We start from the raw sequence: 14,439 nt of genomic DNA, 5'->3' as shown, positions 1-14,439 counted from the left end.
GCGAAACAGTTCTCTTTCGCCGATCTTGTATCAAGTTTTAATTACCAAAATGCACTCAGTTACAAGGCAGTCGTGGGAGCAGTAAAAAAGGCCCACGATGGACTTCACACAGCATAAGTGACACAATGTTTCAATGAGAACTATCAACAGATATAACATGTAACTACATATTACCAATAAGAATGAAATATATGTACCATATCAAATATACAGAACATTGTTTAACACATGTAATGAAATAGTTAGACTGTATTCTTAACTCTAGATGCATATTTGGCAAAGATACGTTGTATTCATGACAGACAGGACAGACAGACAGAGCAGAGCTTGACCCAAAGATATGCCCTGCAGCTGCTATCCATAGGATGCAGCTAAGGTACGAAGTTCACACAGACCCCTGTGGAGTTTAATTGCACCCCTAACAAAAGCTCTGTTTTTACAGGCCTAATTGTAAATAACTCTAAGCATCTTCTCGAGGGATCTCGCAGGGAGCTAGTTGCCACATTATCAACTTACACCTTCTGTGTGTCAGCCAATATACCTTAGATAAAAATAGGTTGATGTACATGTACAGATGAACCTGACATGGGGCGAGGCACAACATGCAGCACAAGACAGGTCCCGATGGAAGAAGATCGTTAAGGCCTTATGTCCCACCTGGGACGAAGAGGATTAAGTAAGTAACATGTACAGATGTCCAGATCTGTCCAGATCTGATCCATCAAAGACTAAAGAGTTGCCTTTTCTATAATTGGCAATGCTTCCAGATATTAATTAGTGGGTGGAATTATTTTGTGATGTTTCTCACGTTACATTTTAAATAACAATGCAAATATAAATATCAAAACAAATATCAAATACCGATATAGCCGATATGTTATTCGCCTTTAACCTTGAGGGCAATGTGGTTCTCATGACACCACTGTCAGTGAGCCTTGAAGGCCGTTTAGTTGTCGTTAACGATCAGCACATCACTGTCAGCATACTTGATGTTGATGTTGGAGCTGCTGTGCATGGCCACACAACTGTGCTTGTATACGGGGAGTAGAGGAGAGGGCTCAGTATGCAGCCCTGAGGGGCTCCCATGTTGATGGTCAGTGTGGTTCTGCTGCCCATTCTCACTACCTGTCAACAGCCTGACAGAAAGTCCAATATCCAGCGGCACATGGCCTGGTGCACACACAGCAGTTACTTTCCTCCTCCAAGTGGAACATGGGCGGTGTGCAGAGCCGCCATGGCAGTTCAGCATCGTCAGCATCAGCAATATATTTTGACGTTATGCAATTTGCCAAGGGTCCAGCGAGGCATGTAACATGGAACAAATGAAGTCCCTCACCAACCACCTCGAAGCATTCACTGTCAATTGAGGTGAGGGTGACAGGTGTTCACAATCGTTCAAACGTGTTAACCTTGTGCTTCTTGGGGACACCCACAATGGTGGATATCGTGGAGCTTGCCCAAGCATCCTGGGAGAGAAAGGTCAAATTAGCAAACACACCCACGAGCTGGTCCGTGCATTCTCTGAGGACAGGGAACACAATGCTGTCAGGCCTGCAGCCTTATGGATGTAACCTGACTCCGCCAGATGGGGCAGCAGGAGGGGGGAACCCAGTGTACTCTCTGCTGCCCCATTTGGCGGAGTCAGGTTATTATGGATGTTCACCTGCTGGAAGTCTCTGCGCTCGCCAGCCACTACCCGCCGAGTAACTCTGGGTTACTTCAGTAACCTCAGTTTATCAAGCAAATCGAGCAAGAGAATTGCATTTGGATGTCGCCATTTTGTGGTGTGCATGAAATGGCGAAGGCGATCCTTGAGCGAGAGAGCTTAGATAAACAGATGGCCGAACCACAACAACAACAACAACTTCCACCCTGTTCATCTCCACATCAACATTATTCACACACACACTGGGTTATTTTGATGGTACTGTAGGAAGTAATGGTTGAGAGGCTGTATCCACATCCTATGATCCTATTATGATGATGATACATTTGGTAGAATATGGGTAAAGGGACAATAAATGGTTTTAATGGACGTGTAATCACAGCAGAGGACAAGAACACGGATCATGTTGTCTACAGACTGCCAAGTGTAGTGCACAGGGTTCTAGCTCAAACAATAGTAGTAAGCCATGTGGAGTCATGAGGCCCATAGTGCAGGGTATGTTGGAAGGACTTAACCCCCAATCCAACCATTGATGCTGAGTGCCGAGCAGGGAGGCACTGGGTCCCATTTTTCAGAGTCTTTGGTATAACCCGACCAGGGGTCGAACCCCCGACCTCCGATTCTCAGGGCAGACACTGAGCGCCGCGGGTCAAACAATAACTTGTGGGTAATTTAACTGATCTTGACTAATGATCAGAGCTTCTCCTGACCCACAAAAAAGCAGGTAAAAAGATGGGGAAAGCCCTCAGTCCACTGCCGATTGCTCCGCCCAGTCAGACATGCGCACACACACACACACACACACACACACACACACACACACACACACACACACACACACACACACACACACACACACACACACACACACACACACACACACACACACACACACACACACACACACACACACACACACACACACACACACACACCTCCCCCCTGTCCTTACTCAGGGGTGATGAGTCACACATCACTGTCTTACATAATCAGAGCAGATATTCTTCAGCCACCAGGGGGCAGTATGACACAGACTTCATGATGGAATAAGCCAGGAATAGAAAGGAGAATGGACTACCACAGTGTGAGATGTTCTGCTTTTGTTAACTAATTGACTAGTGATGCTGGTTTTCCTTGTCTCACTGAACTCCTGTTGGGAGGACCAAGGAACACAAACTTTAACATAGTATCAGACATAATGTAGAGGCCTACAGTAAGCATAGCCTCACCTACAAAAAATATACTGTATGGGGTCCAGGCAGCATTGCATAAGCAGTAAGCAGTAAGCATGCGCACACACACGCACACACACACACACACACACACACACACACACACACACACACACACACACACACACACACACACACACACACACACACACACACACACACACACACACACACACACACACACACACACACACACACACAGAGAGAGAGAGAGAGAGAGAGACACACACACACACACACACACAGAGAGAGAGAGAGAGAGAGAGAGAGAGAGAGAGAGAGAGAAGCAGGACATCTCGTCAGGACTAAGAGGAGATCAGAGATGACAGGACAAGGGTGATAAAGAGAGCAGTAGGGCAGGAAGTGGTAGTGGGGGATATACTGTGTGTGTGTGTGTGTGTGTGTGTGTGTGTGTGTGTGTGTGTGTGTGTGTGTGTGTGTGTGTGTGTGTGTGTGTGTGTGTGTGTGTGTGTGTGCGCAACTGCGTGTGTGCAACTGCGTTTGCGTGAACGTGCATGCATGGGTGTACATTGATACATTACTACATTACTATAGCCTACTATACTTCAGTTGTCCCCATGAGTAGGCCTATAATACAATTGTAATATAGTATAGTAATACAAAAAAACTGTGTGTGTGTGTGTGTGTGTGTGTGTGTGTGTGTGTGTGTGTGTGTGTGTGCGCGCGCCCGTGTGTGTGTGTGTGTGTGTGTGTGTGTGTGTGTGTGTGTGTGTGTGTGTGTGTGTGTGTGTGCGTGTGTGTGTGTGTGTGTGTGTGTGTGTGTGTGTGTGTGTGTGTGTGTGTGTGTGTGTGTGTGTGTGTGTGTGTGTGTGTACATTGGGGTGGAACTGGTGCAAGTCCCCTGGCACTTCCTGTTGGAACAGAGACAAAATCATAACCCAACTGAAATAGGATTACACTGTATCAGCACGGTGAGAACAGAGAACAGTTCAACAGTATGTGTGTGTGTGTGTGTGTGTGGCATGTACTGCATATATGTGTTTTTGTCTGTGTGTGCATGTGTGTGTGTGTGTGTCATCATTTGTTGGCGTACAATCATGCTGTGTATGTTGAAGGTGTCAGTGCATATAAATACTGTATATGGTACTGTAAGTGCGTGAGCGCATGTGTGTGTGTGTGTGTGTGTGTGTGTGTGTGTGTGTGTGTGTGTGTGTGTGTGTGTGTGTGTGTGTGTGCCCACACATGGGCATGTGGGCGCTGTGTTTGTGGTGGCAGAGGGGAGTGGAACAGTGGGTTTTTTCTGGCACCGCTGCTAGGTTGTGATGTCATTTCTGGCAAACGTTGTCCTGCAGGCCTTAGTTAGTGGGACAAGAAGCACGCACAGACAACGGCCCAGTGCCAAGCATATCAATGTTATTCATGTCATGTGCAGTTGTGTTGTGTTCTGTTGCGTGTTCTTATGGTGGGTTGTTTTTGTGTGTTATGTTACGGATTGTTGTTTTCATGTTCTATCAATGTTATGTGATTTGTTGTGATGCTGTGTGTTTGCAGTGTTATATGTTGATATTATACAGAGGACCACAATTAGCGAAGGCCCTACAGGCAGAATTTTGATGGAATCGTACACTTTACAATAAGGTGTTTGCACACTGGACACGTTTTTCGGAAAACCGATGGAGAAACGCCTCTAAAAATCAGAAAAACGCTATAGGGCCATCGCAGATTTGACCCGTGGTTATTTTACAAATGCTGATTCTTGTGACTGACTTTTGTGACTAATCCCACATTTTCAAGGATGAGGAATACAGTGGTACTGTTTAGGTTTGTCCTGTGACCATGGCAGCCATTTTTCATAATGGCCGCCACCCACTGTTATTTTACAATAACTCCAGTTCTAGACCACCTAGGATCTTCATTCTGGTGTCTAATCATACATTTTCAAGGATGAGGAATACACTGGTAGCCTACTATTTAGATTTGTCCTGTGACCATTGCAGCCATTTTTCAAAATGGCCGCCAACCTGCTGTTATTTTACCAATAACTCAAGTTCTAGGGGTACATGTGTTTGGTCCGACGATTCATTGATCCGATACCCCTAACCCCTAACCTAACCATAACCGCAAGCACGGGAGCAGGCGCTAGTCCGAGGTGCGGACGCATATCGAACCAATGCTCCGTCGGACCATAGTATGCCTCATAAGTTCTAGACAACTTAGGATCTTTATTCTGACTGTATGTTATGTACTGTGTTGTGTTATGTTATCTTGTTGTATTATATTTTTGTATGTTTGTGTTGTGTTATGTTATGTTAAACTTTCAGTTGACATTGCCTTGTCTCAGATACAGCAGAGAAAGGAAGAGAACTACTACTGACAGTAGAAATGGAGTGCAGGAAGTTCGGCATTAAGCTCAATGCCAAGAAAACAAAAGTAATGGTATTTAACACGGATGACAAAACCATTCAAACTGCCAACAGGGTCGAGGAAGTCAATTGTGTTCGAGTTAGTCGAGGACTTAAATAAATAAATATCTCTGTGTCTGCACTGCTTCGATGGAACAGGTACTGAAGGTCCAAAGGGCACTTGCCTGAAATGCCTTGCATGGGATGAGGAGAGTGTGGAAACCTGACATAGGAGGACCTCAAGAGGCAGTCGTTTGTGGCTATCGAGCCTATCGTGGAGTCAGCTCTGCTGTACGGGGCCAAAACATGAACTCTCACGTACAGCAGGAAAAGACCCTAGACGTCTATACAAGAATGCTACGAACTGCACTTGGTGTCAAGTACACATCAGAAACATGGACCTCTATGGGGGCCTCTCACGGATCACAGACAAGGTCATAGAGAGAAGGATGAGGCTTGTGTCAGGCACCCGGAACTAGGTGGCAAGCAAACTGTCACTGTAGGAGCCAACCCACGGCATAGCTAGGAGGGGAATGAGGCGTACTACCTATGTAGACACTGCAGAGCTAACAACACTGCAGAGTTCAAGACCCTGATGCTAGGCAAGGAGGGTGCATGTGGAGGACAGTGATTCAGGAGTCCAGAGTTGGGTAGTTTGCACATCCTTATGGCAACGCATGCTGTTGTTGTTGTTAATTATATTCCCTATCATCCTATGTAATAAACGGACAGACAAACATCCTCAGTGGCAGCTCTTCCAAGCTCTTTGTTTTAAGACATCTGAAAATTCTCTAATTGTGGAGTAACCTTTTCATTGTGTTAATGCTGTGATCTGGCCCACAGCCATTGCATTATAAAAGCGTTCTCTGCCTCTCCCCATCCGTCACAACAATAAAATACAGGCATTATATTTATCAATGGAGGAAGCACTGAGCGAGTTGGATTGTCATTTAATAACTACACCCACCCAGCACTCAGATGGGTTCATTAATGAACCACAGCACCACTGGAAGCCACATATGTGACATCAAGAACACAGTCATCCGAATCCAAAGAGGTCTGTATGAGTGGAGAGTGGGACGATGTAGGGGTGGCTGACAGGAAATGTACGTCTATTTTAGTGGTGGTAAGTGTGTGTGTGTGTGTGTGTGTGTGTGTGTGTGTGTGTGCGTGCGTGCGTGCGTGTCAAATTCAGGGAATTATCACTGTATCAAAGCTGGAACGATACACAAACAACAGTAGTAGTCAGTCACAAGTAGTCTATAAATAGCAGCACCTAATCATTGTTGAATTATTGAGTCAATAAACAAGGTATTGTTCCATCTAAATTATGAGCACCAACAATAACAGCATTTCCATGTTGCATTTTTGTTCAACAAAACATTGAGCCAGGTGGATGAATGGGCACAGCGACACAATATACAATAAATACAAATCCCATGCAAAGTCAATTTATCCACCATGTTATGAAAGGAGATTTTTTACAACTTTGAAAGGTGTCCCTATTTTCGGCATGCTAATATACCATAGGTGAAAATAATAGGGGAGTGGTAAAGTAGCTGCCCACCACCATGGAGTCTGGCCTGCGGTGCATCTGGCCTTGTCGAGCACCTATACAAATTCCAGTCGGCCAAGTTCGGGGGAGGGCAGGGAGGGTGATATTTGTCACTGTACATACAGTACTCCTACGGGCTGGGGCGGCACCTGTCAGCACGGAGAGTTGGCTAGCATCCTCCTGGTGGGGGCTCCTCACTGGCAGAAGGGCCAGTAGGATACAACAGCAGTGACAACACACAGAAATGTGCGTGGGGAGGCATCAATTGGCATATTGGCACAAAAAAAGAAGAAAAAACATTTACAACAAACAAGGTTGTTTTTGTGTGTGTGTGCGTGTGCACTGCGTGTGCGTGTGCATGCGTGTGCGTGTGCGCGCACGTGTGTGTGTGTGCGTGCGTGCGTGCGTGCGTGCGTGCGAAAATAGCTTCCACTTACCTGGGGCATACACAGCTCCACAACATATGTGAATGCTAGATAGACTTCACACATCACCATCACACATCATTTGAGTGGCAGATTCACACCCTATAGTCTCACAAATAAGTCCACATCTCATTTGAAGCTACTCCCCCAAATCAGTCTGACAGATTCCAAGTGGCTAAATATAGAAATCTCAATATACCCCAGCTACTGGGTGGATTCTGATGATAATGGTGTCGATCACCATGCTTTCAAGAGCGCCTGACCAATATGGCATCGTCCTTTGACTGTCACAGCTCAGAGTCCTGCCAAGATTCTACCAAGTATTTTTTATTAAGTGATGTGTGTGGGTGGGTGTGTGGGTGTGTGGGTGGCTGCGTCTGAGCACAAAAACAGCATGGTTGTAACTCTGTCATTTCTCAACCGTTTTGAACGCGGGGCGGCTCGCCGGAATCGGGCCAGCACCCTGGGTGCGTTCCTGTGGGTCTGCACCCCCCCCCCCCCCGGGGACCCCCACACAGAGTTGCACCATTTACTTCACTTGAAATTCCATTCTGGATAGCCATGGATAGCCAATTGCCATATGCATTACCATGCATCACCTGATGCATGTTGTTGTTGTACCATTTCCATATAGCCATGCATCACCCTCCATTCCTCCATTGTTGTTGAAATTACCTTATGCATGTTGTTGTTGTACCATTTCCATACATCTATTGCATTCTCTATTCTGCTATGTCTGTACAAGTAAGAGCTGGGTACCATCATGGAACCCCCTCAAGGACCACTGTTGTAAGGTATGGGGAGAGAGTATGTTTTGCACTCTGTCCGTGTGCATTTACTACTCCAGATTCTGTAGCGTTCCCACCCTTTCATATTGGCCTGTTATATATATTGTATTATATTAACTTGACCTGTTCATTTTTTCACTCAAATAAATGGTTACATTCCTACAGTTCTATCTGTTGTTGTTGTTGTAGTATTAACGACCCAGCACACTCAAACAAAAGGGGCTGATGACCCTCCCTTGGGCCCCCTCCACTATATAGCTAGACACTTTACCTCCTCCTCTCTATAGCCCCCAAAAGTACAGGTAAAATCTCTCTCTCTCTCTCTGTTTAAAAGTACAGGAAAAATCTCAAAGTACAGGGAAAAATCTCAAAGTACATGGTGAAAATATAGTACAGGGGGGGCACGGTGGCACAGTTGGTAGTGCTGTCGCCTCACAGCTAGAAGGTCCTGGGTTCGATTCCCGCTCGGGGCGCTGTGGGTGCTGGCGGCGTGTTTCCTCCTCCACGTCATCAGTGCCCATACCCGAGGCGGGGTTGGCAAAAGGGCCTTTCTGTGTGGAGTTTGCATGTTCTCCCTGTGTCCCCTAGGGTAGGTACCCTCACAAAAACATACAGTAATCCTGGTCTCTAAACAAACTGCCTCCCCCTGGCCAGCCGGGGCGCTTGATGGAGGGGAAAGGAACTGGTTGGAATAACGTGTTCCTTCCACGCGCTACGTCCAACCAGGGAAACTCCCACCCTGTCACGTGTAAAGGAGCAACTTGGACACTCAGGCAGGAAGGAAGCATGAGTTCAAGTCCGTTGCTCTCCCCATGTCCCCCATATATGGGGACTAGGTTGGCGGAGGGTGTGTAGAGAGCCCAGGATCACATTAGATAATTGGCACAGGGGTGAAAAAATGGGTTACAAAATCGAGGGATAAAAATGTAATAAAGAAAATATAGTACAGGTAAAAATCTCTCTCTCTCTCTCTCTGTTTAAAAGCACAGGTAAAAATCTCTCTCTCTCTGCTGTTACCTCGAAAATACAACGGTTTTACGGGGCAACTTGTCCAGACTTTTGGGGGCGACTTCACCGAAGATTTTAGGGTGACTTCGCCGGGCTTTGGGGCGACCGTTCTTCACGGTCGGTGCGACCGTTCTTCGCGGTTGGGGGCGAGTTGGAATTGGGGCGAGCAGTTTTGTATTCGGTATGTCGGGGTGTATGTCGGTGTCCTCCAACAGCCAATAAGGGACCACCATTCTTGGTGACGTTTGATTGATTGATTGATTAAAATATTTATTAACAGTTTGCAGAGTTACAGTACATTTCAAGCACAAACTCAATACAAAGACTGTTAACTGTGAGTGGACGACCCAATTAAGCATTACACTTGTTTACAAGAGGGTAACTAAGGTAAGTTTCAAGGTTGGTATAAACAGCAGAGAGCTCTAGGACTCAGAGCAGCAGTCGTACCCACACAGACAGCTAGAGAGCTCTAGGACTCAGAGCAGCAGTCGTACCCAGACAGAGAGCTCTATAGGGACTCAGAGCAGCAGTCGTACCCAGACAGAGAGCTCTATAGGGACTCAGAGCAGCAGTCGTACCCAGACAGCAGCAGAGAGCTTTAGGACTCAGAGCAGCAGTCGTACCAGCAGTGGTGAGCGCACTTCATGGCGCGCTCTGCTCGCGCACAAGTAGGCCATACATGGCCTACTTGTGTACAAGGCGCAAGTTGGCATCTCGAGAGAGTGCATTTCTAGTTTACATTATGGCATGAATCTTATTGTACCTTTGGATTAGGGATTTGAACTCAGCAAATCACATTAGAGTTCAAATCCAAATGCCACCTAAATGCCATGCCCATGCAACATAATTATGAGGATTAAATGCAGGGTATCTCACCAAAACAGGGTAGTGTGTCACATGGTCAACATTTCAGCAACATCTTTAAAGCTATGTTGAGCTTTGGTAGAATATTGGGTTGTATAGTCTAAATATTGTCCTTCATCTGTATGTAACTTGGTCTGGGATCGAGGAACCAGAAGTAGTGATTTAATTCACATCTCAAAATGACAGTTAATTCACAAACACAAACAAAGCAGAAACCTAACCTTAGTAGCCTTGGTACTTCATTTTGGGGAAAGGGAAATAGGCTGTATTCATGTTTTCTCTTGATGGAAGTCAATTGTAATGGATCACCATGAACAGCAGTGGAACACAAGTGCTTCCAATAGGCGAAATAGGCAAAAAGAGAATACCAGTCTAGGACTAGGTTTTCTACATTCATAAATTGAAAGAATATTGCATTTATTCATGTATTAAAAGTGTGATTTTGAGGTTTGCCTTCACAGAACACAGACAACAGATAAAGATGATGGACAATATTTTGGACTTACATAATATATCGTGACCAGCTACAGCTAGCTATACAACAAAAGGTTCTACCAAAGTTCAACATGGCTGTAATATAATACGGTACACAGCAGGTCTAGACACACATGAGACAGAAAAGACCACAGGATAGATAGCATGTACAGTAACATTACTGACCAGGCCAGAACCTTCACGTACAACTGCAATGATATGAGGTCAGTTTACGTATATTTGAACACATGTTTCCTCCTTTGATTCAAAAGGAGCAATACTTTTTGCACCAGAATTCACTTTCAATGCCTGTGGTAAAGGCAGATTCTCCAGGAGAGAACATCTCTTGACTTGCAGGAGTCTTCGGTAGATTCACATAACACTCTCACACTCTGCCCTACCTTCAGGTCTTTTTTTTCTTCTTTTTGCTCATTGCGTAAATGTGGTTACTAAGAAATGACAATGCGTTGCTATGGCTGTGTGGGTGTACAGAGGCTGAAAGGATCTTCAGCCCTGTAAAAATAACAGCAATGAGAGAGAGAGAGAGAGAGAGAGAGAGAGAGAGAGAGAGAGAGAGAGAGAGAGAGAGAGAGAGAAGGGGAGCGAGAAAGAGAGCAAGAGAGACAGACAGACAGAGAGGTATGTGAATGTGAATTAACAAAGGTAGTAGAAACTCATAATCTTTGGTATTGGGGTTGCATCATTGCATGTTGGATATTACACAAATCACTGAAAATTGACCACGTGATCTACTCCTATACCAATGTATAAAAAATAAATAAAAAAAAGAAATTCAAGGACCCCCAGTTTGCACTACTAGGCAACGGACCTGATAGAATTTGGATCTCTACATTGGACCCCGATCTATACTACACGGTAAAATCCTCAGGGTTAAATTAACTAATTGTCTCCACCAGGCCGAAGGCATGGGGAGAGAGTATGTTTTGCACTCCGTCCGTGTGTGTTTCCGTGTGAGTGTGTGTGTGTGTGTGTGTGTGTCCGTCTGTGTACAGCTAATCTCCGGCACCGTTAACCCGGTCGATGCCACATTTTGCACAAACACTCCCTGGATGCCAACGATGAACCTCACATTTTCCAGAACGGCCTGTTATAGCGCCACCAGGAGGCCGACTTTTGAAAAACACATTTTTTGATATTACTCCTCCAGATTCTGTCCAAAAATCCCACAAATCGTTATACACTATCTCTATAGTCATGTGTTCAAGACAGATCTGTCCGATATTTCATATTCCATCCTAATTGGCTAACATTGGCTTTCAAAGTTTGCAGGATTTGCCCGTTTTGAACAAAAAGCCTCAAATCATGAACGCAGCATGCAATTTATGTGAAATCTTTCACTGGCTTTCCTACCAGGCTGAGGAATATATCCCACCCTTTTCACATCGGCCTGTTATAGCTCCACCAACAGGTGGATTTTTGCAAAACACATTTTTGGAACATAATGCCTCAAATCATCCAATTGCCATCCAAGGCATAAGAAGAAATGGCACCCTTTTCACATTGGCCTATTATAGCGCCACCAGGAGGCCACAACCTGACCTGCCCTGGTGGAGACCTGTGCCCTGAGGGGCACTTTATCTAGTTTTACATACAGTACATACAGTTTTACATACAGTATTTGTCTCTCCAGCTCTGTAGTAAACAGAAATTGCATTGTCGGGCCAGGATACCAATTTTATCCAATCAGGAGAGAGAACACGCTCGGGATACAGATGAAACAAGTGAATTGGAAATGGCGACACAAATTGGAACTGGAGCAGTATACAATTTAAGGTGATAAATGGGTACTCTCTCCTGATTGGCTGAAACATTGCAACCTCCCTGAAAATGTATTTTCTGTTCATTAAAGAGGTGGAGAGACACAGGGAGACCCTTGTTACTGAACATACACTCTTGAGTCTATAGTAATGAGAAAGTACTATCAGAATATAGTGCTTTAACCAAAGAACAAGAATTTGTGTTTGTATTAATCGACTAACATCGCTATTTTGACATCGTTTGTATTGACATAAACAATAAGCGTTCCACATCTGAGTCTCCTTCCATTCCATTCTCTAGAATACTGGTTCTCAACGTGGGCTCTGGGGGACCGCCAGGGGTCCATGAGGAGGTTCCAGGGGTTCTGCAGCTAAATAATGAATAGCTAGGAACCAAATGGATTCTTACAGGTTTGTAACTCTGAGTGTATAAATAGAACCAAATGGATTCTTACAGGTTTGTTTTGTTCTTTTTGTACACTCAAGAGTTCAAATAACACTGAGGATTTTACAGTGTAGATTAGGGTCTCTCACGAGGGTTAGGGTTTGTTTATATATACCGGTACTCATAAAATCAAACAGGGGATCCTTGAAAATAAGAGAATCACTGCTCTAGAATGTTGAGAATGCACAGCTGCTTATATTAATGCACTCTGACAATGATATACATTGAACGAATGAATCGATGAGGTGAGAGAGAAGCCTAGTAATTGGCCTGTTTGTGGATGGATGGATGGATGGATGGATGGATGGATGGATGGATGGATGGATGAGACACAGGACAAGAATGACTGAATGGTTGTCACCATAATGGGAGTTATTTTACGTTATTTCGGATCAAAGCACTGACCAAATGGCACATTACACAACAGAGAGGAAAGTAGGTACAGTATATGGAAGAAAAGGGACTGATTTCCACCATTTTCAATCCAGCAGACATCAACCCACTCTTTTACTGCATTTGTTATGCAACACCTCAGCTGCTTATCTGGAGAACGTCTGCAAACACTGATGTCCATGCATGGCAGATAGGCAGTCCATACGTGTTGTATCCATTGTCACTATTTCACAATAAATTGTCTCACTCTGCCTGTCCCCTGACCGTTTGATGCAAATAAGGCAAGGCAAGCAGAAAGAGAGAGGGGCAGACACGGGGAGATGTTTGGCAGAGACAAGTGAGTAGGCCTGTCATAATTACAAAATCGCCTAATCGCAATTGTTTGAGATAATCGCAATTATTTTGTCAAAATCGTTTCCATGTTGAAAATGTTTCATATACATTCTCAAACATTTTCTAACTGTCAGTCATTTCTTTGTAACCTAGCACTGTGTATTTTGTGATTATGAATATCATTATTATTAAGCCTATATTATACTCATATTCCAATGTTCAATGCGGCCAGGCGCAGGCCTGGCTCAGGGAGGAGGAGGCCCCTGCCATGCAGAGGCTATAGGGTCGCTATACCTACCTGGTGAGCAAGGATGGCTCCCATGGCTGAAGACCCTACAGCTGGAGCTGGCAGGCAGGCAGAAACGCCCTGCTGTTACGAAACGTAAGCCTAAATTATGTTCATATATTCCAATGTTCAATGCCCCAAAACACAATTAAATTGTTAATCTCAATTATTTGTGTGCTAATTAATCATCAATTTAAATGTGTAATGGCGACAGCCCTACAAGTGAGTGAGAGAAAGAGAGGAAAAGATGGAGAGGGAGGAGAGAGATACTGTAGAGAGAAATCAGCAAAGACAGCAGAGAGGGGGATGAATGGAGAATCTGCTGCTAGGAGGTGTCTAGTGATTTGACATCACAACTACATCACATCACCATGGAAACCCTGCATCACTGAGAGGAGACAGTCAGTGTGTGCTGGTATATTATAGTACAAAAAATGTTTGTAGTGTAGCTTGTATACACCTGCAACCCAAAAATAGTATATAACACACTAGTACTTACTGATATTGTATCTGTTTTGTTTTAGCTTACTCTTTTTCTATGCTCTGCATTATTTAATAACTATTAGGCTAATTAGATTCTTTAAAGAATTAAAAAGTTTTGTGTAAAGTGCTTTGAATTGCATCGTTGTTTACAGAAAGAGATTTGTTTTTCTCCTCTGGCTATCAGTCCTGAACAGTGACCAAACTGCCAGCTCAAATGTCTTCAATCTGTAAATACTAATATTTGGTATTATTATTTTTCATTTTTGGACAATTCTCTACCACATATCCTGCTTATATTGCCAGTTGTCTTTTTACTCCGTCTTGCTCAAAATTGCTACATTTCACT

Source organism: Electrona antarctica (assembly GCF_951216825.1).
Source record: "Electrona antarctica genome assembly, chromosome: 1".
Lineage (NCBI taxonomy): Eukaryota > Metazoa > Chordata > Actinopteri > Myctophiformes > Myctophidae > Electrona > Electrona antarctica.
Note: the sequence above shows the minus strand (reverse complement) of the source record.